The sequence below is a fragment of the Equus caballus genome, chromosome 7 (genome assembly GCF_041296265.1).
Source record: "Equus caballus isolate H_3958 breed thoroughbred chromosome 7, TB-T2T, whole genome shotgun sequence".
Lineage (NCBI taxonomy): Eukaryota > Metazoa > Chordata > Mammalia > Perissodactyla > Equidae > Equus > Equus caballus.
In genome coordinates, this window is record NC_091690.1 from 65,982,242 (window position 1) to 66,007,669 (window position 25,428).

General features: G+C 39.3%; 1 protein-coding gene across 4 annotated transcripts in view; it reads left to right on the plus strand.

Moving 5' to 3' along the window:
- The window catches only part of TENM4 (teneurin transmembrane protein 4), a 2,707,421-nt gene that overhangs the window by 288,036 nt on the left and 2,393,957 nt on the right, over nt 1-25,428 (plus strand). The window contains exon 2 of one of the 4 annotated variants that reach the window (XM_070274306.1): nt 17,587-17,679. The exons of the other annotated variants lie outside the window; for them this stretch is intronic. The gene's annotated coding sequence lies outside the window, so the exon portion shown is untranslated. The remainder of the gene's footprint in view (nt 1-17,586; nt 17,680-25,428) is intronic. 4 annotated transcript variants of the gene reach the window in all.

A 25,428-nucleotide genomic window follows, 5' to 3' on the forward strand; every position in this document is an offset into this window, starting at 1 on the left:
GAAACTGTATCTCCAGAGTCAGCCAACAGGCCAGTTGTCTGTGTCTTCAGCACATTCCCTGTTTACCACATGACTTTTCATTTACAAATAAGAGAAGAACAAGAGAAGGCACACACAAACACTTCTTAATCACCTTGGACCAGAATTGACACACATTTTTGCTTATAGTCCATTAGCAAGAAGTTGTTAGTGGTCCTGCCTTGATGCAAGAATCTTCTGGAAAATACAGTTCTTGACTGGATGACTGCATCTCAGAAAAAATCTGTACTCTATGGAAGGGAACATAGAACTTTGGTGGATAGCTTGCCGCCTCTACTAAAGTCTGTCCCTCTGGTCATCAAGTTTCCCTGTATACCCTTCTTTCCAAGCATAGAATGTATTCACTACCCCTCTAAAAGGGAGAAAATCCCAAATACAGTACAGATCCTCTACTTATCTCAAAGACTAAATCTCTGGGTAACCATAATCCTCTCCATCTGATCAGATATAACTCTTCATTATTTGTAAAACTATGAAATTAAAGACAAATTGTCTATTTATTCATCATTCAACATACAACGCAGAAAACAGGGGCAGGGTAGCTAAATTAAAAACTCTCACTTAAAAAATAAAACAATAAGAGACATAGGGCTGGTTCCACCGCTGAGTGGTTCCACCTGCTCTCCTTTGGCAGCAGGAGGTTCATGGGTTCAGATCCTGGGTGCAGACCTACTCCATGTCGGTGTCGCAATCCAATGTACACATCAGGATAGATGCGGAGAGGGCTGATGGCCACTCTGAGTTTACTATAACCAGCGTTTCAATATACACATAGCTTACAGCTGTTAAACATACACAGGTGTTCTGGATGAAGTAATTAGCGAATGCCAAGAATTCATAGTGATTTCTCAAGGAGCCCTCCCTCGGCCTCTGTTTTGATATTATCATGTTATTGCTGTGCTCATATATTTTATCTTGGAGCATGCAAGGCCTCCTAGGCAACGGCCCCTCCTGCTCCTGATATAGTGTCTCCATCTGTGCCCCCAGGCGACTGGTGACTGGCTTAGGTTGCCTGCCCCTGGAGGTCTTACCCATCATTGGCTAACCAGCCTTCTCACCTCGGGTCACAGTTTGTTGGCAAGCCTTTTCCAGTGATTATTAACCCTTCCTGTGTCAGGGGTGGCTACACTCCACTCATCAGACATGCTGTAGAGGCATTCCACATACAGGGTAGAGGAGGATTGGCATAGATGTTAGCTCAGGGCTAATCTTCCTTGCAAAAAAAAAAAAAAAAAGAAAGAAAAGAAAAAAAATAAGCGACACATAGGTCACCAGTGTATAGCAATAGTGAGATCCTCCCGGACTAGCATCTTAAGAAAATCTGTCCTTGGGTCCGGCTCCGTGGCCTAGTGGTTAAGTTCACGCACTCCGCTGTGGCCGCCCAGGGTTCGGATCCTGGGCGCGGACGTGGCACCACTCGTCAGGCCACATTGAGGCGGCGTCCCACATCCCACAACTAGAAGGACCTGCAACTAAGATATACAACTATGCACTGGGCTGTGGGAGGGGGGTTGGGGGGGGGGGTTGGGAAATAAAGCAGGAAAAAAAAAAAAAAGGAAGATTGGCAACACTTGTTAGCCCAGGTGCCAATTTTTTAAAAAAAAAAGAAAAGAAAATCTGTCCTATCCTGAGGAAAATTCCTTGATTAGTGATACTGCTATCTCCGAGGAATTCTTTTACAAAACTTCTTAATTGTTCCTGGATTCACTGTCTCAACGTTCCTTCCTTTTCTATCTTTCATGGCATATCTGAAATTTTCACAGCCTACTCTGTACCCATGCCAGCTTAGAGGACCAACGGTTATTTTTAAAATACAATAACAGAAGACATTTTAAATCTAGGCTATAGTTTCTTTAGCAATACAATTCTCTCGGAAATTTTTAACTGTGTGCTTACAGTCAACTCCATGGGCCAGTAATCACATCTAAAATTATTTCCTAGACACATTTCTCAAATCTGCTTTATTTCTTGACTTTGTTATCCACGTCTCTATCTCTAAGCTTAATAGTAGCCATCTTGAAATCATCTGAAACAATGGACTTAAATGGGGTGTCCACTCCTCATGTGGTATTTGCAACAAACCTGAGGCATTTTATTTAGTTCGAGGAGACAGTGATTTTTTGTTGCACAAACTCTTCTATAACATTGTATCTTGCTATTTGAGGGCCCCAAAGCAGGAAATTTTTCTAATACACAATGCCTTTAATCTCCGGACCTTCTCTAATTCCTTTGATCTCTGCTTTCAAATCATCCAATCCTTGTTCGAGTCCCTTTCTTTTTAGAATACTGTGGATAGCCAATGGTAGCCACACACACTAACATTCTGGCTTAGTCTAATCATTTTTCCCTGGAACTAGAGGACCAGAAGACACAATGTTTTATCAAATATTTTGTTACAGGGGAAAGGAGCTCTACATCTTTTCAAACTACTCTGTCTGCTTCTTTGATGCCTGCTACCTAGCCATTAAACCAACATGGTGAATTTTAGGTGGTTGTTGAACCAGCACTCCATCTCAGCTTACATTTAGGCTAGTTAGAGCAATGAAACTGCTATTATAATCTCTAAATTTCAGGGCCTTCACCCAAGAAAACTTTCTTTCTTATCTAACTGAGTGTTCCTAGAAATCTATAGACGTCTGTTCTATGTAACCATTGAGAGATCCAGATTGTTGGAGCCTGTACTATCTTCCTTTGACTATAGTGGCTTTGAAGGTTAACATGACTGATATCAGGCTGACAGAGGCAGAGAGATCAGAGATAGGGGAAATCATGTCTTCTTCTTTCTTTCTTTTTTTTTTTTTTGAGGAAGATTAGCCCTGAGCTAACATCTGCTGCCAATCCTCCTATTTTGCTGAGGAAGACTGGCCCTGAGCTAACATCCGTGCCCATTTTCCTCTATTTTATATGTGGGATGCCTACCACAGCATGCCTTGCCAAGCAGCGCCACACCCGGGATCTGAACCTGTGAACCCTGGGCCGCCGAAGCAGAACGTGTACACTTAACTGCTGCGCCACCGGGCCAGCCCCCTCATGTCTTCTTCTTAAACACCTAGGCCTGGAAGTGACACATATCACTTCCATTCACGTTGTTAGCAAGAAATTCTAATGTTCATTTAATCCCACCTTGATGTAAGGGGACAGGGACCTGCAGTTCTTGTTGGGGAGGTTAAATCTGAGAATGTCTCTACACCAAAGAAAAGGACGTGAACCTTTGAGGTCAGTTGGCCATCTTGCTCCAAATGTTGACTTAACAATCAGGTTTATTGTTAGCTTAAGGTGATAATTTATCTCATTTAATTATTACAATAAACTTTAATATAGGCATAATAAATTTTACCTCTCCTACTTAATCAAATGTAGGCTTAGAAATATTAAGTTATTAACCACAGTGATGCGGAAAATATTGGGGTCAGAACTCTTAACAATGACTTAATGATTTTAATTTTTTTCCTGTTGTCTTTGACATCCTATGGGATGTGGCCATTTCAATGATTTAAAGTAGCAGTTTTTAGAAATTTTTGTTAGGTCTTAAATGATTAAGAAAATTCTCCAAAATTTCACAATCATAGTTATTATTCACATATATTGATGAATGTCTGCAGTGTGCCAGGGCACTGTGTCAGCGAGCAGACACAGCTTCTCTTAAGATACAAAAACCAGAAATATAGCTCTGGGATGAGACAGTTCCATTGAAGAATGTCGACTAGACCAAGAATATCTTATGTTCTCATGAAGTTTATCAAACTCTTGGGCTCTTTTCATGCATCACAAGAGCTAAGCTTTTCCATTTTAAAGTCACATAGGCCAGGGTTCCATTTAGATCCCCTTTACAGCTGATAGTCTGTATCCTTCAAAAAGCCTTTACCAAAAACTTAAGAATAAAATTAGAAACACAGGTGAGCCAGCCCCGATGACCTAGTGGTTAAAGTTCGGCGCTCTCAATGCTTCGGAGCCCAGGGTTCATTTCCTGGTTGTGGAACCACACCACCCCTCTGTCAGTTGCTATGCCGTGGTGGCGGCTCACAACTAGAAGTAGAGGGACTAACAACCAGGCTATACAACCATATACTGGGGCCTTGGGGAGAACAAAAAAAAAGGTAAGATTGTCAAAAGATGTTAGCTCAGGACAAATCTTTCCCTGCAAAAAAAAATAGAAACTCAGGCAAAAATTGAGACAATAATAGTCTATCATACAAATATATATGTGTGTTTCCTGCCATATCTAAGATTGTTTCCAATGCCCACGAGACCTTCACATTCTACCTGAACTCCAAAGAGAGGAGACAGACTCCATTTCCAGCTTCTCTCACTTTCTAGCATAAGATTGTCTTTCCAGGACGAGCGGTGTGTTGACACTAATCATCATAGACCACACCCTCAAGAGTTCTGATCATTTTGGCTCTTTCATAGTCCTGTCTAAAGGGAGAGGGAGAGGGAAGGAAAGGGAAATTCCATTTGGACCTTCTGTCCTTTCTAGTCATAGAGACCACCATTTGTTTAAAGAATTGTCTCTAGGCACAATCTTGCCCTACAGCATCAACAAAACTTCTTGTACACATAGTGTTGGCTCTATTCTCACAGTCCCACCAATATAACCTTAGTTTAATGCTGTACAACACAAAACCAAACAAAAAACCAAAGACATTATTTTAGAGGAATTATCTCTTTGAAATTTATTTACTTACCTTCTCAGTAATTTACTCCTCCATTTACTCATTCATTAACTAACTTATTCACTCACTCACCCATTGAAACGGACTGAATGTTTACGTCCCTCTGAAAAATGCATATGTTGAAGCCTAATTCCCAGTATGATGGTATTAGGAGATAGAAACTTTTGAGAGCTGATGAGCTTTGGATGTGGTAGTGAGAATGGAGCCCCCGTGATGACACTGGTGCCCTTAGAAGAGGAGAAAGAATGTAGATCTCCCTTTCTCTGCCATATGAGGACACAGCAAGAAGACTGCTTCTGTGAACCAAGAAGCAGGTCCTCACCAGATACTGAATCTGTTAGCTCCTTGGTCTTGGACTTCTTAGTCTCTAGACTGTGAGAAATAAATGTTTGTTGTTTAAGCTATCCAGTGTATGGAAATTTGGTATAGCAGCTCGAACTGATGAACACACTCTCATACTAAGAGATCACTCTGTGCAGTTATTATGTGGGGTATTTAGCATAAGAAGATGATCAGAACAAAATCCCCTGTCCACAAAAAGCTTGTAGTCTCCTGCAGAAGTAGACTGACAGAGTAGTAATTATAATGCTAGAATGGAAATGTATGCAAGATGAATGAGAACAAAAGAGAAAGAGTACATTGATTTGCCAGAGTAATCAGTGCTGGTTTCCTAGAAAAGATAGCCTGTGAACCGAGGAGCCCTAGCACACAAGTAGAGGGAGAATATTCCAGGGCAGGCCAGCAGCAATTATGGAGGGACAGGAACGGGAAACAGAATGGCATATTCACTAAACTGAACAAGTTCTTAATATCTAGAGTACTAGTGGAAAGACCAAAACACATGAGGGTGGTGGAATAGGCAGAGGAAGGACATCAAATGATTTTAAGGGATTTTGACTTTATCCTAAGGGCAACTGAGAGCACGAAAAAAGTTGCCAATCATTCCTGCTTGACATCTATTGTAGTGTATCGGGAGATTTTAGAAAGTTTCCCTACATACAGGTTCAACTCTTGTGTTAGAAGTACCCAGTGTATAAAATAGCAATCTATTAGGAGTAAATGGCTCAATGGAATCTCTCCTACATTCATGACCAAGACTCATGAGTGTAGTATTTCCTAATAGAAAATCATTAATTCCAATGGCACCAGACCATTAATCATAATACATTCTTTTGTTAAATCCTAGTGTTCTTGAAAGTTTAATTTATTGGTCAACTATCACAAATGCTTGATTCAGAATAACTGAGACATTGCTGGAAAATGCATTACTTATATCTGCAGTTCAATAATAAGCTTAAATATGATGACTAGACATCTGTCATCATTCAAATGGATTTCAATCCTGCTTGGATTTCAAGCTGGCTCACATAAACAAAGAGCCATACAGTGGCAGACTTAGCTTGTTTCTTCTTATATTACCTAGCAGCTTGCCTCTGGGAACCTATAAATGGCCAAATCTTGTAAAACATGAGATACTCTGAGATCAAGATAAGGCAAAGCAGACAGGGGAACAAAGACCAGAGTTCCCCAAGAACGTATGGCTTTAAAATAGTCCATTGCTCTCAAATAACATACATTAATATTTTATAAAAGGAAGAGCTGGACACCAGCAATATTTTCTAGATGTCCTAGATCCTCTCACTTTAGTCTTGACTTTGCAGTATGTTATGCAAGAAAGAGAAGACAAAACAGTCCTACCAAAGGCTTATCTGAATAGATGTTTGAGATGTATTTGGAAGAAAAAAGTAACATTTTTTCTGCAGATAGGGAAAAAGAATAATATTTGAGAAAGAGTAAAAAATATTAGAAAGAAAATAAAACAACGTTGTATTCGTTCACTAGAACTGCCATAACAAAGTACTACAAACTAGGTGATTCAGAGAAGCAGAAATGTATGGTCTCACAGTTCTGGAGGCTTGAAGTCTGAGATCAAGGTGTTGGCACGTTGGTTCCCTTGGAGGGCTGAGAGGAAGAATCTGTTCCATGCTCCTCACTAGCTTCCAGTGGTTTTCTGGTGTTCCCTGGCTGGTAGAAGCATCACCTTGATCTCTGCTTTCATCTTCCCATGGCATTCTCCCTGTGAACGTCTATCTCTAAATTGCCTCTTTTTATGAGGACATCAGCCATATTGGACTAGGGCCCACCCTACTAACCCTAATCTCATCTATGTGCTGAACTGCCTGAATAATTGTTATAAGCCACTTCTAGCCTTATCGATGGGCAGGAGAAACAGAAAGTAATGCACAAATGTGTCCTCCCACCTCACATTTCTCTTTTCTATTATTTTTGTGTGTTTAGGAAGGCAGAGTATTTTTGTTATTTTTCCCCTAGTCTCCACGCATTCAATGAGACTACTTCCTTTGATATGTCTGTGTCCTATGAGCTCGCTCCCTCTCTAGATACAAGCCTTGACCCACAACTCTCAGATTAGTGCCACTTGCTAATTTACATGATGCTAATTATAATACTATTCCATGTGATACACTATAGTAGTTAAATAATAAGCATGCAGTGACCTGCAAACCCTTAATCTTCCATATGTACAAAGCCCTTAAAAGACTCTTTTCCAAACACAGCACAGCCTTCTGACTTTTAGAAGTGGCATCTTAGCAACAGCTTAGCCCTAATTCCACAGTGAGAACTCTCCTCTCTTTCTTTCCCCTGTCAACCTTCACTCTGACTAGCGTCCAGATTAATAGCTATTTAACTGCTGAACAATTATGACAGGTGATTAATTAGTCTCAAGGAGCAGCCACTTGTGCTGCTATTAATCAGCTCATCACCAGACATAAAGAGAAGGAAAGCAATCTGTATTTGTTACAAAATGGGCTAGGCAGGCATTACTCAGGCAATAAGGAAAGGTCATTGTAGAGCTGAAAGCACAATGAGCAGGTTTTGTGAGATTGATGAGAAAGAATTATTTTCTGTATACATTATGAGAAAAAAAAAAGACTGTTCAACACAGTGTGGTGAAAGAAACTTAATGAACTGAGGATGGATTCCTCCAGATGTGCGAAGTGCTTAAATCTTACACCACAGGCATAAACAGATATTTCCGAGTTGTGATGTAAGGTGAGGTGTTGTTGATTTCCTCATCAATTCTGAAACCATAATGACTACAACTGCTGCATTTGAAAATTAAGTAGAGGATTCATTTATGCTTAGTGATCCATGCCAGAAACTCGTGTGCCACCTTCCATTTTCCTTTTGCCTTTATTCTCTACAACCTACCCTCAATCTGATCCCTTTACCAACCACTGAAATCTGTCCTGCTCCATTCTTCCTATCATTATTATACTTATAGACCTCATCAGCTGTTGCCTGGACAACTGAAGTAACATTTTCTTGGTTAGAGTTTGATGTGCTACATTGTAGTCTTGGTGCTTTTGTTCCCCCTAAAATTAAAATTGGATAGTGGCATGGTTCCAATTAAACCCACAAATGGGATCCTGTCAAAGTCTAGACATGACTTATAACCCTCAAAATACAGCATCATGGTTGAGAACATTGCTCTGAAATAAGACTACTTGGCTTGAATTATGCTCCTTTTTCTTATTAGCTGTGTGATCTTGAGCAAGTCACCCAACCTTACTTATCTGTGAAAATGAGAATTATAGTAACATCTATGTTATAAGAAGGATATGAATTTTAAATGAGTTAATAAGAAAGTGCTTAGAACTGTCTCTGGAATACATAGATAAATGTTAGCTATTATTTCTAGCCATGTCCCTAACCCCTTTTTTTTAATACACTGAGTAAATTCACGCCTCTTCGCCTCTGATCCTTTGTCGGGACTATCATATACACTCCTCTTTCCTGTTTATGTTGTGAACAGTCATCTTCGATGTTCAAGTTTAGTCACCTTCTCTAAGATGTCTTTCCTAACTCTCTCTGCCCACATGGAAATGAACATTTCCATCAGCTTGCCTCCCTCTTGTGTCACACGGTTCGGTTTCTCTCAATCACCTGCAACACTGGATTTCATTTAATGTCCTTGCTACTAGAGATTAAATTCCTTGTGATAAGGAATTGTTTTTTTCATCTATTTTGCCCAGAACAATACCTCACATGCAGTAGGAACTTAATAAATATTCTGGAATGACTGAATGAATATTGCAGGAAAGATGGGCCAGGCGAGTGGAAATACTGGCCTCATCAGGTGAAATAATCATACCTTGACAAACTGAAGATGAAGCAAGGATTTGCTACACTGACTGATTCATATGCTTAAATCAGCACTCACTCTCTGCGGCATTGCTGTAATTGGACCTTGGAGAGTATACTGTGGATTGGAAAAATTGGTGACTTGAGGCAAGCCCTTTCAATCACACTTTCTATTAAAATTACCATCATGTGGGGAATTTGATTTAAAAAAAACCTAAATAGATGAGGGTCCTCCTAGCAAATTGTCAGATGATGTTGCTGATTGGCAGACTGTCTCTTTATGAGGCTGTTCTGGGGCACCAGGGAATTGCCTATGATCTACAGCAGGAGGGTCTTAAGGTTTCCATTAAACCTAACTAAAGTACAGAGCCCCTCTAAGGAAACATGCCATGAAAAAAAATCTGAGTCCCATCCTCATGTCTCTCTTTTTAGAAGCTCCTCCGTAGTTGTTAGTAACACCTGTTTGGGGAAAAAAGTGCTTGTGGTCCTTATTTTCCACATTAATCATAATTTACACAGCAAGCACTTGGGGTGTCGCAAACACAATCTTATGACTTCAGGTGGATAATAAACAGCAGGGGCAGACCAACTTTATAAAAAACAAAGACGCCATTTTCACGTGGTTCAATTTACCCCTCCCTGTGTGGATGGGTTTAACTACACCAGAATCGGCTTTTGCAAAGCACCTGAGGAGGTACTTAAGCTGAATTGTACTCTGTGCTCGTTACTAGAGTAGTTAATCAGGTGCAAAGTAGGGCAAAGGCCTTTTGGGTTTGCTCCCACTGGAACGCTCTGTCCTAGGAGCCCATTACCAAGCTGAGCACTATTTTTGATGGTGGAAAGTATCAAATATTAATGGTAAAAATGTGCCTTTCTTGCTAATAGTGATGGTCCCCCAGAATAGCCAACATTTGATCTAATGTTTCCCTGATGTTAAGACTGCTTTATGTAGGACCTCATGTAAGCAACTGAAACGAAACAGTTAGAAAGGGAAGGAAAGAGAAAGAACAGGAGGACAATGAGCCAGGAGTCTATGAAATAAATAGAAGAAATTGCTCATCTATGTACTTGGAGGTCACGACATATCCTTCCTGCCCAGGCACTGTACGAAGTAAGAAAGAAGACAGGTTTTAGCGTTTGCAGATACAGTTTGAGTTTAGTTTCACTGATTTTGTAACCTTAGGTTAATAACTTAGCCTCTTTGAGCCTCAGTTATCCTCTTAAGTGAGTATAATAAAGCTTACCTGGCATGGGTTGTCACAAAGCCCAAATGAGATGATGGGAAACTTGTACTGTAAACTTTGTAGGTATTCTCCTCTCCTATTTAGATCTGGCCGAGCCGATTCGCACGGAGTTGCATTAGTCACACCAAGAACGGAGTTCAGTTTTGTCATAGTTTGTTTGATAGGAGCACAGAATCTAGGTGAATAATTGCCACTGCAATACTTCAAACACAGTTAAACCAAATAATTTGGGGGGGGGGGTGGTTCTTCCTTTGGAGTTCATGCTAATGAGAAAATAGCAAATGCTTTTCTCCTCCCCAACTAACAGTGATAGACCACTTGCGATTTTCTGTCATTATGGGAATTAAAACAGTAGGGACAGTCCTCACGCTAGGGACACTCTCATATTTGCTGGAGAGCTGGTTGACAGATCTAATAAATACATGAATTAGGCAATCTGAAACAACCTTCTAGGCATTTAAAAATATATTGACAGGACATCTACTATTGCAAAATTTATGAAGCTGCTATTCGCCTTTTCTTCCTTCTCCCATTTTGGGATGCGTTTCCTTTGTTTCTTCATAAGTCAAAATTAATATTCAGACTGTATTCCACTGTATGTTTCTTCTGGCTAGTGTGTACTCTAACAAGAAGTTTTCTCTCCCTTTAAATTTCCAAAATGTCTGTTTCAAACCCTTGACACTCTCCTCAAACAGGTGGACATTCTCCAACTGACCTATGCATCCACCCCATTAGATTTAAAGCTCTTCTCCCACTTATGGTCCTGAGTGTAAGACATCTCAAAAATTTAGCAGAATTGTTCCAAAAGATTCATGCTAAAGTTCTTTCTATTAAAATAAGTTTAGGATTAATATAGCATATTAGTATATCGTATATTAGTATATAGTATATAGTATGTAATGTATATACTATAGATAGTATATAAAAATATATACTGCAGTATATAGTATATAATATATAATATATATTAGTATATACATCATATAGTATATTAGGTTAGGAATATATATAATATCCATAGTACTATCCTCCTTTTGGATTTTGCAATGCATACAAAATTCTTTAGGATGTCATATACTAAAGAAATAAGTAATACTTTGAGTAACATACTATGTTCCTTGAGAATTTTATCCTTTATGACACTGTATATATGTATATGCATCTTTTATCAGAGAAATTGATCAAACACTCACTCATTTCTCCCCCTCCCACATAAACAACTGGCTACTGATCAATGTTGCTCTAAAACCATAAAATTAGCCTTGAAAATTCACTATGTGCCAGATGCCTTCACATATGTGAATTAACTCTCACAATAACTTCATGGCGTAGGCATTATTCAAACTATTTTACAGGTAAGGAAACAGAGATTCCAAGAAGTAAAATGACTATCCAGAGCCACCAGCAAGCATTGGTTCTGAATTTAAATGCAGAGCTTATTAACTCCAAAGCACATCAGATTTTCTCCACATTGTTTGGAGGAAAAACTTAACATGATCATTAACCCAGGAAGTAATCAAAATGTAAAAATTCTAGAAAAGAAAACAAAACTGAAGAAAAAAATAGATAATCAAGAAATGATATAATTGAGTTTTGAAGTAAACCATTGGTTCTGCTTGAGGTAGCGGCCTGTTTGAAGGGAAAGGAACTAAGAATCATTGAGGGCCTATTCTGCCTTTACCCTGTGAAGTGGATATTGATATTCTTACTTTAGAGATGAATAAACTGAGGCTGAGATGGTTAGGGAGCTTCCCTAGGCATTCATCCAGGAAATGGTAGCATAGAGTTATAATCCCAGCAATCTAGTATGGAGGCCACATGCTATTCACCATGATTGATAGGCTATATCTTGTTAGAATAATGGGTGCCGCAAATGGCTTCCAATTCTCCTGTTTTAAGTTAAGGGGTTTCACAATACATTTGAATGGGACATAAGACAGGTGCAACCTTGTATATGTGCCCCCACTCTAAATCCTAGTCCTCTGATTTAGACTTGGTTAGTATAAAGGAAATATTCATCTTGTTGCATCATGAACTCATGGAGTCAGCAGCTGAACTCAGTTGAGGACTCAATACTTGAATGTGAAGAAAACTTGTTTGCTTGACGATTGGCAGTTTTGTCTGATTCTTGGCACTGAGATAGTATGAACAGGTGTGAAGTAAACAACTCCAACTTCATCTTAAATTTCTCACATCAAACATTCAGGGCTCCCCTAGTGCTATGAAATCTCCCTGCTTCTCTTTTACTTACACCCCCAGCCAGGTTCCATGGTCTGTAAGATCAGCTGTTAGAAACTAAGATTTCTAAGTACTTCATAGAAAGGCAACACGAGCTTGAGTTCTTAACTCTTTTTACTCTGTCTACCCTTTCGGCAATCTTGAGAAGTTCATGGGCTCTTTCTCAGAAAAATGTGTGTAAATGTCTTCAAATTCATAAAATAAAATGCACAAACCAATCAATTGCATTATAATATACTTGCGCAAATATTTTTCTAAAAAGTTATCAGTATAGTAATGTGTTCTTCTTTTAAATTAATTAAATATCAAGGTATGACTGTGAGTCTATACCAAAATTTCAAAATAGTAACGACTGCAAATCATATTTCAATATATCTACAATACCAGTAATGTGATATGAATATACCTGTGATGACCTCTATTAGTAATAAAAATCACAGTAATGTTAATACTATTGTTTGTTACCTAAATTATCTGTATTTATAATTGAAGGAAATGCTAAATTTCAATTGGTGATAGTAAAAATAAAGATGAGGCTTTTTTTCCAAGCAAGTTACAAGTTCCATGGATCTATCCACAGACCACCAGGGATCTGAAGACCCCTGAAGTCTTTGCTATTTGCCTTGGTAGGCATTTCACATACATTATCTGCAATCCTTGTAATATCTTATGAGGTGGATCAAGTAACCCTCCTTTGACAGATGAAGAAGTTAAATCTCAGAGAAATAAAGTGACTCACTTATGGTTAGATACACGAGTGACGTGACGAGGCTGTTATTCCAACCAAATATCTAGTCATCCCAGTCTGCTCTCCACTCTACCACCAAGCTCAACCCTGCTCTAATAATTACTCTCTACCTCACACCATTTCGTGTTGTATGAATCCTTCTATAGCAGAAATTCTTAAGCAGTAATCTAAGGAATACCCAAGATGCCACTTAGAAGGCAGACTAATAAGCTCCATGAGGACCTTGTTATATTTGCATTCAAGTCAGAGATAAGATTTGAGTGAAGAAGGCTCCACGAAGAGAAGAGGTGAACCCTCTAGAGAAGGTATGGTGGATATGGAGTAAAAACTACTTAATATTCATAGATGTGATATAGTAAGTTTGCAAAACAGGCAAACAAACTAGTTCAGTAGCATTATGATATAATCTAGGGAAGTCTTGCTGTGTAAGGAAAGCACTATAAAACAATCACATGGATTCTAAAAGAACATTAATAAGGATTTCTTTTCTTATCCTCATTTGAAAATTGGTTAAAAAAGTTGTGTCAGTCCCTGAAGATGCGACATGCTCCTAAAAGCTACTGGGACACTATGGAATGGTTGGCTGGGGGTTTGACTGGCTCTGGGATGAGATTGCTCCTTAATCCTGGCTTTGTCATTTACTAGTTGTGTTGTATTAGTGAAATTTTTTAACCCTCCTTTTGCCACAACTTTCTCATCAGGAAAATGAAGATAAAAGTTCTCATGATATTGGTGGTGGTGGGGTATGTGTGTGTATGAATTAAATGAATAAATGTATGTAACTTTTCTATGCCTCAATTTCTTCATCTTTAAAATGGGGATCATTAGTATGTACCTCATAGAGTTGTTATAAGGGTTATATAACTATAAAGCCCTGAGGACAATGTCTGATATATAAAAAGCAATATATGTGGGTTTTCTTTTGGTTTTTGAGGAAGATTAGCCCTGAGCTAACATCTGTGCCTATCTTACTCTATTTTACATGTGGGACACCTGCCACAGCATGGCTAGATAAGCAGTGCATAGGTCCACGTGCAGGATCCAAACGAGTGAATCCTGGGCCAGCGAAACAGAACATGCGAACCTAACTGCTACACCACTGGGCCGGCCATAGATGGGGTTTTTTTTAAATGTAGATTTCAATGAACAGTGAGATTTTGATGCTTAGCGAGCTATTCTTATTATCAGAGCCTCAGGTTTCTCATCTGCAAAATTGGGTTGATGCTTTCTACCTTACCTTGATGCTGAGATTGAAAACATGAATGTCAGCAATTATATTTGAACTTATTTCTTACTAAAAAACTTGAGCCCTTGATATGACATCATTCTGATAAAATCTCTAAGCCCGTTCATCACATTCCGCCACTCTTGGCTGCATGTTTTCTATCATAGGTACATTGCAGCTGATTATTCTGGGTGCTGGTTTTTATCAAGACCTCTAATGACTTTTGGTATTATTTCTAATAATCCTATACTTTTAAGAATTATTCTGTTTTCTGGAAATGTTTACTTAAAGTATCCCATGTTTACTATGATTTTTTTCTTAAAGGTTTAAAGTTTTTCCCATGATACATTAGTTAACTTTTCTGTGACCCTGAGGCACCTGGTCAGTATCCATCTTCTGGAGAACTGATGGCTTGCCACAGGAGTGCATCTTTGGTCATTATTACATACTACCCTCAGCAATTAGAATCAAAAGGAAAATGAGAAATCACAAAGGTCTTAAATGACAAGCCTTGTTAAGGAAATTCATTTTTATTATGTCTGGAAACAAATTATCTCAATGGGTAGAAAATAGGTAGATTTAATACTTGGATATACAGATAACACTTGTCTAATCAGTGGATTTATTGGTTATTTGGAATTTGCTGAAAACATTTTTCCCTTCAGTATACTACGTATTCCCTTTAAAATCTTATTTATATTATGCCATTTTTTGCTGAGTTTGCAAGTTTTGTAATTTTGGTCCAAACCCACTTCAAGCCATCAGTTCCCATGAGGTAGAGTTCAACAAGACTCACATGGAGAAGACACACTTGGTCCTAGTCGGCCTACATATAGGTAGCTGCAAGACTTCCTTTAGTTCCCTTCTTGCCATGAAACTCAATTCATCCTCCAAACTGCCACCATGCCTATCTGAAAAGCAAGCCAACAAAAGACTGCTTACATAATTCCTTTCAATTCAAAGTCCTTGGCGTGGCATTAAAGGACCCTTAGGGGTAGACCAAAGCTTCCTTTCTAGCCTCATCTTTCGCTTTGCCCCACACACCCAAGTCTTTCTATCCAGTTCTCGTTTTGTGTCATCTTTCCTAACTACATGTTCTTAATCCATGTAAAGAAACATCCATTCCCTTATCTCTTCCAGCACCCGAAGCCTGGTAAGCACTCACCACTGGTCCTTTACCACTAACCAGATGTCACATTTTCTCTGAAACTGATTTTCTCCCCTTACGTGTCTTCTTCCTTGGTATCATTGGAGAACTAGTTTGGTGTCTGAATGTTCTTTTTATTTCTGTGAGCTCCTTCAGAATCAAGGCTGTTTTTTAGCCTTTCTCTTTCTCAGCCAAGAGCATGCCTAGTGTATAGTAATGCTGAATGAAAAGATAGATCAATGAATGAATGAATAAATACATGAATGAACAAATGAGTACGTTTTATAAAGGCCTCTTGAAATGCAATCTCTGTGAAGTCTTTCTCAGTTTCACCAGATAGGGTTAATCACTCCTCCAGGATGTGTATAAGCGCATGTGATATGCCCTACGTCAGGCTGCAATGACATTTTTCACATGTCTATTAAGCTCAATATGCTGTGAGTTCCTCTGAAGTGACCATGCTTTATTCATCTATTCAGTCTCAGGTCCGCACAATGGTAACCCATGGCAGATGCTCTGTGTTTTTTTTTAAATAAATGACTTATTGATCTGTGTTCTACACATTTTTTATGCCCATGAATGGTTTATGAAATCTTGAAATTGCTCCAGAGGAGAAGATCAATTGGTCTTTTCAGATGGATGCTGTCAAGTGAGTCATAATCCAGTTCAGCTGTTTGCTGGTTCATTCTACTGAAATAAAGACTCCTGGTTCTTACAGCTGTGTGTTCTCCTGCAATCACACAAAAAAATCCTTTTCAATAGTAAGAATAGTGAGTTGAAGAGATATTAAATCGCATTCGGGGAAGAGATATCAACAGGTGACCAATTAGCCACAAAGGTGTCTATCCTTGAAGTTTTCCGTTGGGACTGTTTCTCCTTGCATCTCAGCAGGATATAGATTTGTACTTGAGTGCAGCTTCCATGTGATTCGGCAAGCCCCAGAGTACTAATTCACACAGGGTTCAAAGTTCTTAAAAGCCTCATAAAGGAGGAAAGTGAGAATCTTTTGGGCAGTTTTGCCACACATAGGGGAGTTGGACAGGAGGATCTTCAAGGTTTACCCATCCATATTTGAATCCCCTGAGTGCCCTCTTGCTTTGTGATTGCCCAACTTCCGGACCATTTCTTCCAGTGCTAGAAAACTGCGACCTATGACAGCTGTGCCTTTTTTCAGACTGCTTTGACTATTAAAAGCTTTTCCTTACAGTGAACTTAAATTTGTCTCTGTTGATCTTAGAATCATTCCATTATTTTGTGATACCATTTCAGAGATACAAGAACTAATCCTATTTAGCAGGCTATAGTTCCGCCACCTCCTTTTCTTATAGCATGGACTGACTCCCTCAAATATTAATCTAAATTATTTTCTCTTCTGGTTGTTAATCAAGGCTTGAAAGTTTTCCGTTAAGTGTTCGCTGAATTAATTCCTCCCAATATATACCCACTGCTACTTGTTGCTTAGCAAACTCATGCATGATATATTCGGAACTGAATACAGTGCTTACCACTGAATAAATTGTAATGCTCATTATAATGATAGTTATCGTTTTAATATTAATGATAATTATCATCCTCATTTGCATACTAATCCCATGGTCAAAAATAAGGACAAACAACTGTCTTGTCTATATGCTTAATCCTATGAAAAAACATTTTTCTTTTATGTGAGATATAAAATTTTATAGCTATAGATTCCCAGTAAATTGTAAACACAACAGGTTATTATCTGTGGGACTAGAGAGAAAGTAATAAGTTTGAGCTAATTATGAGATATAATTATTAGGACATGGAAATTCATTGGATGTGGAGTATGAAAAAGCAGAAGTTGTCAAGAACCCCTTTCAGGTTATTGGCTTAGGTGTTTGGGTGCATGATTTATAATCTTGTGGGGAACAAGATGGTAGGGGGAGAAGATAATGAGTTAAATTTCGTACCATTGACTAAGATGCAGAGTGGAGTGATAGGAAGTTGGAAATAGGGGTTTATCACAAATATGGAGAACATCACAAAAGGTCTATCCTTGTGGTATGAACGTGGGTATAATAAGGGTAAATATGGTAGGAACTTGTGGGAGTGAATAAAACCCCTACCTTCTTTTGCTGCTCTAGTAAGATGCCAAAGAAGAGTGTCTGGCAACACTGCAGCTGCTAGCTAAGTCACTACTTCTGCTAGAAGTACCGGATCCTCCAATAACTGACCAGGTGAGTTTGAGGTAAATCTTCAGGGAAACATCCCATCCTTTATTTACTGTTTTACTTAAAAAGAAAGTTTTCTGTCATCAAATAATTGAGACTTTTTTCTTTCACTGAGAACAAATGTTCCTTTTCTTTCCTTCTGATCCTATCCACCAAAGATATATATAGGACTTCCCAAATAGGACTCTAGCTCTGATTGTTCACCTTGAGTTTCAGACCAACTATTTTTGAGCATTTTCTTCAGTGGGTGCTGCGGATATGTCAAACTGAAATTTCCCTCAAAGTCCGGTCATAATCTTTGCTCCTCTAAACCTGTCCTCCTGTATTTGCCCTCTCAGCTGGTAATCCATGGAACTACTCAAGTCAAAAACCTTGGAGACCATCTTGATTCCTTCTCTTTCTCATTCATTCTGTCTCTCCTGCACTTGAATTACTCCACCTGGTCCTGCTTACTTTAGCTCATAAATATCACTTACATTTCCTCTATAACCTCCGTGCTAATATACATTGCCATACATCAGTCTTATCGTCTCTTAGTTAGAATACTGTAATAGCTGCTGAAGTGATCGCTCATTGTAACCAGAAATATATAGACAGATTTTTCTTGTTCTCTCAGGCCTGAGCTGAGGTCAAAAGGCATTCCATATTCCAAAGTCAAGGAGTCATCTATAGTTCAGGCCACCCACCAATCTCGGCTTTTTGAAAGATTCACGGACAGAACTAGTTTTATTGCAAAATGTTGCCATTTCCTTTCCTCAATTACAGTAGTCCTCCCTTATTTGTGGTTTCACGTTCTGCAGCTTTAGTTATCTATGGTCAACCGTGGTCTGAAAATATTAAATGGAAAATTCCAGATACGAACAATTCATAAGTTTTAAATTGTGTGCAGTTCTGAGTAGTGCGATGAAATCTCGCAGGATGGGATGTGAATCATCCCTTTGTCCGGTGTATCCATGCTGTATATACTACTTGCCTGTTAGTCACTTAGTAGCTGGCTCGGTTATCAGACCCGCTATTGCATTATCACAGTGCTTGTATTCAGGTAACACTTATTTTACTTACTATTGGCCCCAAGTGCAGAAGTAGGGATGCTGGCAATTCAGATATGCCAAAGAGAAACTATAAAATGCTTCCTGTTGGCCCCAAGTGCAGAAGTAGGGATGCTGGCAATTCAGATATGCCAAAGAGAAACTATAAAATGCTTCCTGTAAGTGAAAAGGTAAAAGTTCTGGACTTAATAAGGAAAGAAAAAAGCCATATGGTGAAGTTGCTAAGCTCTATGGTAACTTTAATTACAGTGTATTTTTGAAATTGTTCTATTTTAGTTATTGTTAATCGCTTACTGTGCCTAATTTATAAATTAAACCTATGACAAAGGTATGTATGTATAGGAAAAAACAGTGTATATATAGAGGTAGGTACTATCTGTGGTTTCAGGCATCCATCTGTGGTCTTAGAACGTATCCCCTGTAGATAAGTGGGGGTTATTGTATAAGAAAAGGACTTTGAAGGGAAAGACTATAGGGGAGGGAGTGTTGATCTTGTATAAGATGCAGTGTTCCTCTGGAGAGGCTTTCCGTTCCCTAAATCCAAGTGAACTGGCCTCCAAGAGAATCAACCATGAGGTTGAGGATGTCCACAAGCAGCATGCTGATACCACAATTCCAGGATGGGTCCTTGCTTGGTCTGAGGGTTTGCTCATCTGAGATGGGTATGTGTGCAGAAGGGGTGGAAAATGGGCACAGGAAACTGGAACAATGTGGCAGAGCAAAGAGAGAAAGCATCAGTTGAGCATGCTGAACTCCTACCATCTGATCTGATCTGATAACCACAAAGGGTAGGTGAGTTTCTCTAGGTTCTAGCAGACCCTGAGCAAAGTTGTGGTCTCCAGGCTGAGGCAACCCAGAAGCAAGGGGCCGCAGGGTGGACTGCTGATGGGGGCACCAGGATGTGAGAGGTGGATCCCACATGCCATGTGACTGTGCCCTGTGTAGGCCCCGTGGGCTCTTTCAAAAATCTGACACATGCATTCCTCAGGAGAGCCAAATCTGTTCACTTACCATGGAGGGTAAAAGTCTTCCTCAGTGTTGTCACAGAAGCAGAGACAATAAACGGCATAAGGGTGCTCCTACCTTCCCTTTGCTTCTCTCCTGGTCCCATCAGTTGCTCTTCCCATTATAGCTATTGCCCTTAGTTCAAATGTATTTTATGAATATTAAATGATATTTTCTTTTTTAACACAGTTGGAATCAGAGTATATATACTACTTAGTGATTTGCTTCTAAATTTAGTAATATGCTGTGGACATCTTCCTATAGATAGGTGATTATCATTTTTTAAGCTATAACACAGTATGCAATTTTATGTAATTACCAAAGGTTATCTAACTGGCTCATGTTTTAATTTATAGAGGAAATAAATACATATGGAACAAAACCTTTAAAACAATGCAAATGGATATAATGTGAAAAACAAACTCTTCCCTCTATTAGATTTTTAATGATCAACATTATAACTTAAAATAACATAGTCTTGTCTTTGATGGCTTAATTTTAAAAAGTTAATGTTTATTCTCTTTTCTATCCTTTCTCTTTTCTTCCAGCTCATTCTTAAAAGTTTATAGTGATATGATGCTTATATTCCATTCTATAATTGTTACTAGGTTTTATTTGCATAGCTACCCATTAATTCTAAAATTTTAAAATAAATAAATGTTTGTGTTTTCTTTTTCAGCCCTGTTAAGATTTTATTCTTTTTGTGGTTGTTGTAACAATATTTTCTGGTGGTCAGTAAGGTGCTATTATAGATAGAAGGCCAAAGTATGTGCTTAGTTGTCCTTTCAACCCAGAAGTCCTGTAAATATCTTTAACAATTGGACAGAGGTGGGAGAGCCTTCCTCTCCATTATTTTTTTTTTGCTGAGGAGGATTTGCCTTGAGTTAGCATCCATTGCCAATCATCCTTTTTCTTTTTGCTTGGGGCCCTGAGATTGGCCCTGAGCTAACATCTGTGCCAATTGTCCTCTATTTTTTTGTATGTGGGACACTGCCACAACATGGCTGATGAATGGAGTATGTCCACACCAAGGATCCGAACCCATAAACTCGGGCTGCAGAAGCAGAGCACACGGAACTTTAACCACTCTGCCACGGGACCAGGCCCACTCTCCATTAATTTTAATGATATCAACAATAAGTTTGAAAGCCAATCCCACTTTCCAAATGAAGCGTTGTTTGTTCCAAGTAAAATAGAATAAGGAACGCTTAAAGAAGGCAGATAAAAGAAAGTTTATGCTTTACATTCCTTTTGAAAAAAGTTATAAACTATGTCTGGGAAGATTGTTTCAAAGCTGCTATACAATGGGAATAACTTTTCATTCACTTGCAATCTTTGCCCTCCTGTTCCCTTGAAATGGCCTGAAACATACCCCTTTGGAAAATCACAGAATAAGGCTTTTCTTGCTATAGAAACTCCTGTGTTTGCCTGCACTTTGCAAAGAATAATAATATTTAGCTAACGTGCTGTAAATGGACTGTGGCCACATGCCTTCCCAGCTGGGATTCATCATTTGGCTAGTGTGTGTGAATATTCAAGGCCCGGACAAGAAGGGGCAAGTTTCTGGGATAGTGGCATGGGTTTCTCATAATTTAAAATGGGATGAATATAAGCAAACCCATTTCTCTGGGACCTTTATAGCTTTGGAGTGAATTATTTCTATCTATAAAACAGAGAACCTGCTGTGCGATATTTGTAAACAGCAATTTTGTTCGTAAAAACAACATAAACCTTTTATGCGCCTGCTGCCCATTTCCTAACCGCATTTGGTTGAATGTGTCTCACATATCAATGGATGCTAGCACAGAAAAGATATGCTCTATGCAAATATTTCTTCTCACCAGTTGCTATGATTAATCAAATGGGCCATCTATCTAATAAAATTACGCCTCATGCAAATTCATGGTGGCTGTAGCACAGCTGTGTATGGCTGCCGTTCTTGCTGCGGCTGCTGCTGCACAGCATGCATTATCCTCTCATGGATGCAATTCCTGTGTGCTTGGTATAATACGTATGGTAAGCCTAGGGGCTTTCTAACACTGCCTTTCTCATTTTAGCATCTTCTGGCCAATGGTATTTACAGGGGTCCATCCAGAGAGGAAGGAGTGTTTCCTTTCTAGTCTGGAGATTCCATGGCAGCTCTGTTTCATGTCATGGAATTATAGGGGGGAAGAGAGACTCCGAGCCTCAGATCTTACCAACATTTGATTGCAATCACTGTAATGAGAATTACTGAACCAGTAAAAGAGTAGACTCACTGTGTACATCTGGCCTGCTCATCTGTTTCTGGAGATTGGGCCTTGGATGGGGCCTCAGCATGGAGTTCTATGCTGGCCTCAGTAGCTGAGATCTGCTTTTCTTTTAATTTTCTTTGGTTGATTCATTCCTATTTTCATTAGACAGTCCTTCTCCTAATAGTGTGCATTAGTAGAAATAGTGTAGAGTTTGGATGGCAGCTCTGCCATTTTCTAGATGTGCAAGTTGCTTAATCATTCTGAGCCCATGCTCTTCAAACTTTGTTGCCCTGCCCAACTTTCCATTGCCTTTTACATCTCTGCTTAGCTGTTCTCTATTTTCCAGGAAGACTTCCCTGATCCTGAAAGATCAAATCAGCAGTTTCTCTTTTATGATCCTTTTAAATTGATTGCATATGCTTACTGTAGTCTTGAGAATTCTATACTTTGTTGTCTTTGTCAATTATCTTTGTCTCGCCAGTACCCTGGGCCCTTTAGAATCAGGAGCTATGTGTTGACCATTATCTTACCCTTGTTTGTTGCAGAATGCCTAAAACATTTTGGTGATTAATGTTTGTTTGTTAAATAAGTGTGTAATCAACATAAATTTATACCAAGACACTCAGTTGCAGGAAACGACTAATTTATTTTTCTCCTATGTCCAATTATACAAGGAGGCATTCCCACATTCTAGGGTTGCCTGGAAATCTAACTTCAGTTCTTCAAGGATAAGGGAAGGATCGAGAAATTGTTCCCTAGGATCATATAAAAAACTATGCTCTCACAGTTCAGAAAAACTAAAGGAGTGCCCATTGGTTTTAAATTTATCACAGATGCCACCATTTGGGCTGGCTGACTCACAGGGGCCATTGAAAGATGTGCTCTTGCACTCTGGCTGTGTTGGACATAGGGATATCTGCTGAGTTCCACTCTCCAAAAACACCCATGGAGTAGACTTGGCTGAAATTTCTACCTGCCCTGGGGGGCTGTATACCGATGATGCCCAAAGAACACCACTAGAAACCCATAACACTCAGTCTTCCCAGGTTATGGCAAGCCAACCCTCTACCCACTGCTTGGATGACAACCCTGTCCTTCTCAAATTGCCAGCCACCATATCTAGCTAAACAAAGATCTGGGCCACATGGGGCACAGGGATAATAGCCTTTACAGTCCTCTATGAAATACAAGATATTAATCTCTATTCCACCCCCACCCTGACAAAAGAACCCAGAGAGTCATCAGAGTGAGAGGGGGAAATGAGGGAAAACTTTATCTTTCTTATTCCTACAGTAACTAGAACAAGACAGAAATTAAATTTCAAAAAATCATCTTACTGCAGCTGAATGAACTAATTTGTTAATCAATGAAATTGAATGCCCTACATCATAAAGTTATCGTGATGATTGAATAACATAGTCATCCTCTGTTCTCACCTTTTCAAAGTGTCACAGTGTGCAGCATCTGATTGTGCACAATCTGTGTTTGACCACGCTGCAACACTAACCCCATGGTGTGTGCATTGCACCAAATGTTGGGCATGTTCATCAGACTCCAATTAATGACCTCAAGTCCCCTGAAACTTAAAGTTCTCCCCGGGAATGTTTCAATCATTTTCTACCTGCATTTCTCTAAGCTGCTAGGGTATCTTTTTGAAAGCATTAATATTGTTACTTTATTAGTGCCAATCTGGAAGGTCGTCATCCACAGAAGCAGTGGTGGACAGCATAGCAGATCCTTGACAGCTTGAGCTGTGTCTTCATACAGACTTAATTCTCATCCCAAGTTCATTACCCTCTAGAGCTGCAACATTGATAACTCACCAGTTTTGTAACATTCAGTTTCTTATCTTTCAGTTGAGAGTAACAACAGTACCTACCTCATAGCGTTGTAATAGTGATTACATAAGATAATGCTTATGTAGCTCTTAGCACAGTGGCTTGCAAATAATAAATATTAGTTATTATTGTGAATGAAAATAATCCATAACCAATCTATAAATGAAAATTTGAGAGAGTTTATTCTGAGCTGAAATGTGAGGACCATGGCCCAGGGCATTTCTTCCCGAAGGAAGAAAGGGCACCAAAGAAGTAGGGTGTACAAAGTGGTTATATACCCCCAGAAAGGATGTTTCACATATGATTGAAATGTCCCTTTTACAATAGTGGCAAGACTGCTCTGTTGGCACAGTGATTGATGGACACAGCAGCTAGATCTTCTGTCTTGGTGAACACAGCAGGGTGGCAGGTCTGTTGTCTCAACTGAGTGGTCACAGCTGAGCTGGATGGTCAAAGGTGAGCACAGCAATCAGTCCCAAGCCTAAGGAAAGATGCTTATGCTTAAGGAAATGCCAATATCAGGGGAAGTTGCACCTTTATCTTAAGGCCATTTGTTCTTGCCATAGTAAATGTTTAAAGCAGATATACAATGCATCCTCTATGGCCATGTCAGGCCCTTTTGGAAAAACAAAGTCAGGCTGAATTAGGTTTACACCAAATGGCTTCCTTATATACTCCAATATATCCTATTGCTTGCCATTTCTATTTGTCATTATTATTAATAAACTTACAAGTTGTTGCCTTTCCTATAAAGATAAGCCAGTTCATGTGTACATCACCCTATGTAGCCTTGTCCTTTTCATCTATATAGCAGTACAACTGTATATAAGAGAAATTTAAATATCTGTGTAGCTAGCTACCTGGTTTGCTCAGTACACAGGTACTGACTGCCCTCTGTATGACAAGTTTGGTGCTAGGCTAGAACACCATTTTCTGTTCTTAAGGGGTTTCTAATGGATAAAAAGAAACAGTCGAGTCATGACAATACATTGAGACAAATATTATTCATTAAGTAATTTAAGAACTGTGTATTGAGTGTTAACTCTCTGGCAGGTATGGTTGTAGGCTGACACGCAGCCTGACTTTGAGACTGCAGAGCCAGAAAGTCCTCCCGGCCTGAAACAATAAGGAAAATCTTCCCAGGGGTGGGAATCTTTGGTCTGAGTCTTGAGAAATGAGTAGGCTGTGAAGAAGGTGGGAAGCATGTTCTAGACGCAGTGAGAAAGAAGTCCAGGTGCAGACTGAAAGACTGTGGTGGATAGGAGTGGCTCAGGGTAGTGTGGACTGGCTGAAGATGAGCAGGACCCAGATAATTCAGAGGCTTTTATAAGATGCCAGGGAAGAAGAGCTTTATTCTAAGCAAAAAGTGGAGCTCCTCAAAGGTGCACAACGACTTAGGAATTTGTCTGATTTCAAAGAAATGTGCTCTGACGTTGTTCTGAGGGCCAACAACCCTGCCTTTTTCTTTCACATGAAAAGAGATGACCATGACAGTAGGTGCGCAGGCTTTAATAGAGCTGTAGGCACGGACTCTGTTGGAGCCAAGTGTCGTGGGTAGTTGAACGGAAATGAGGAATTTGGTCCGGGCCCTTCAGGAGGTTGTGATTCGTTGTAAAGTTGGAAGATAAC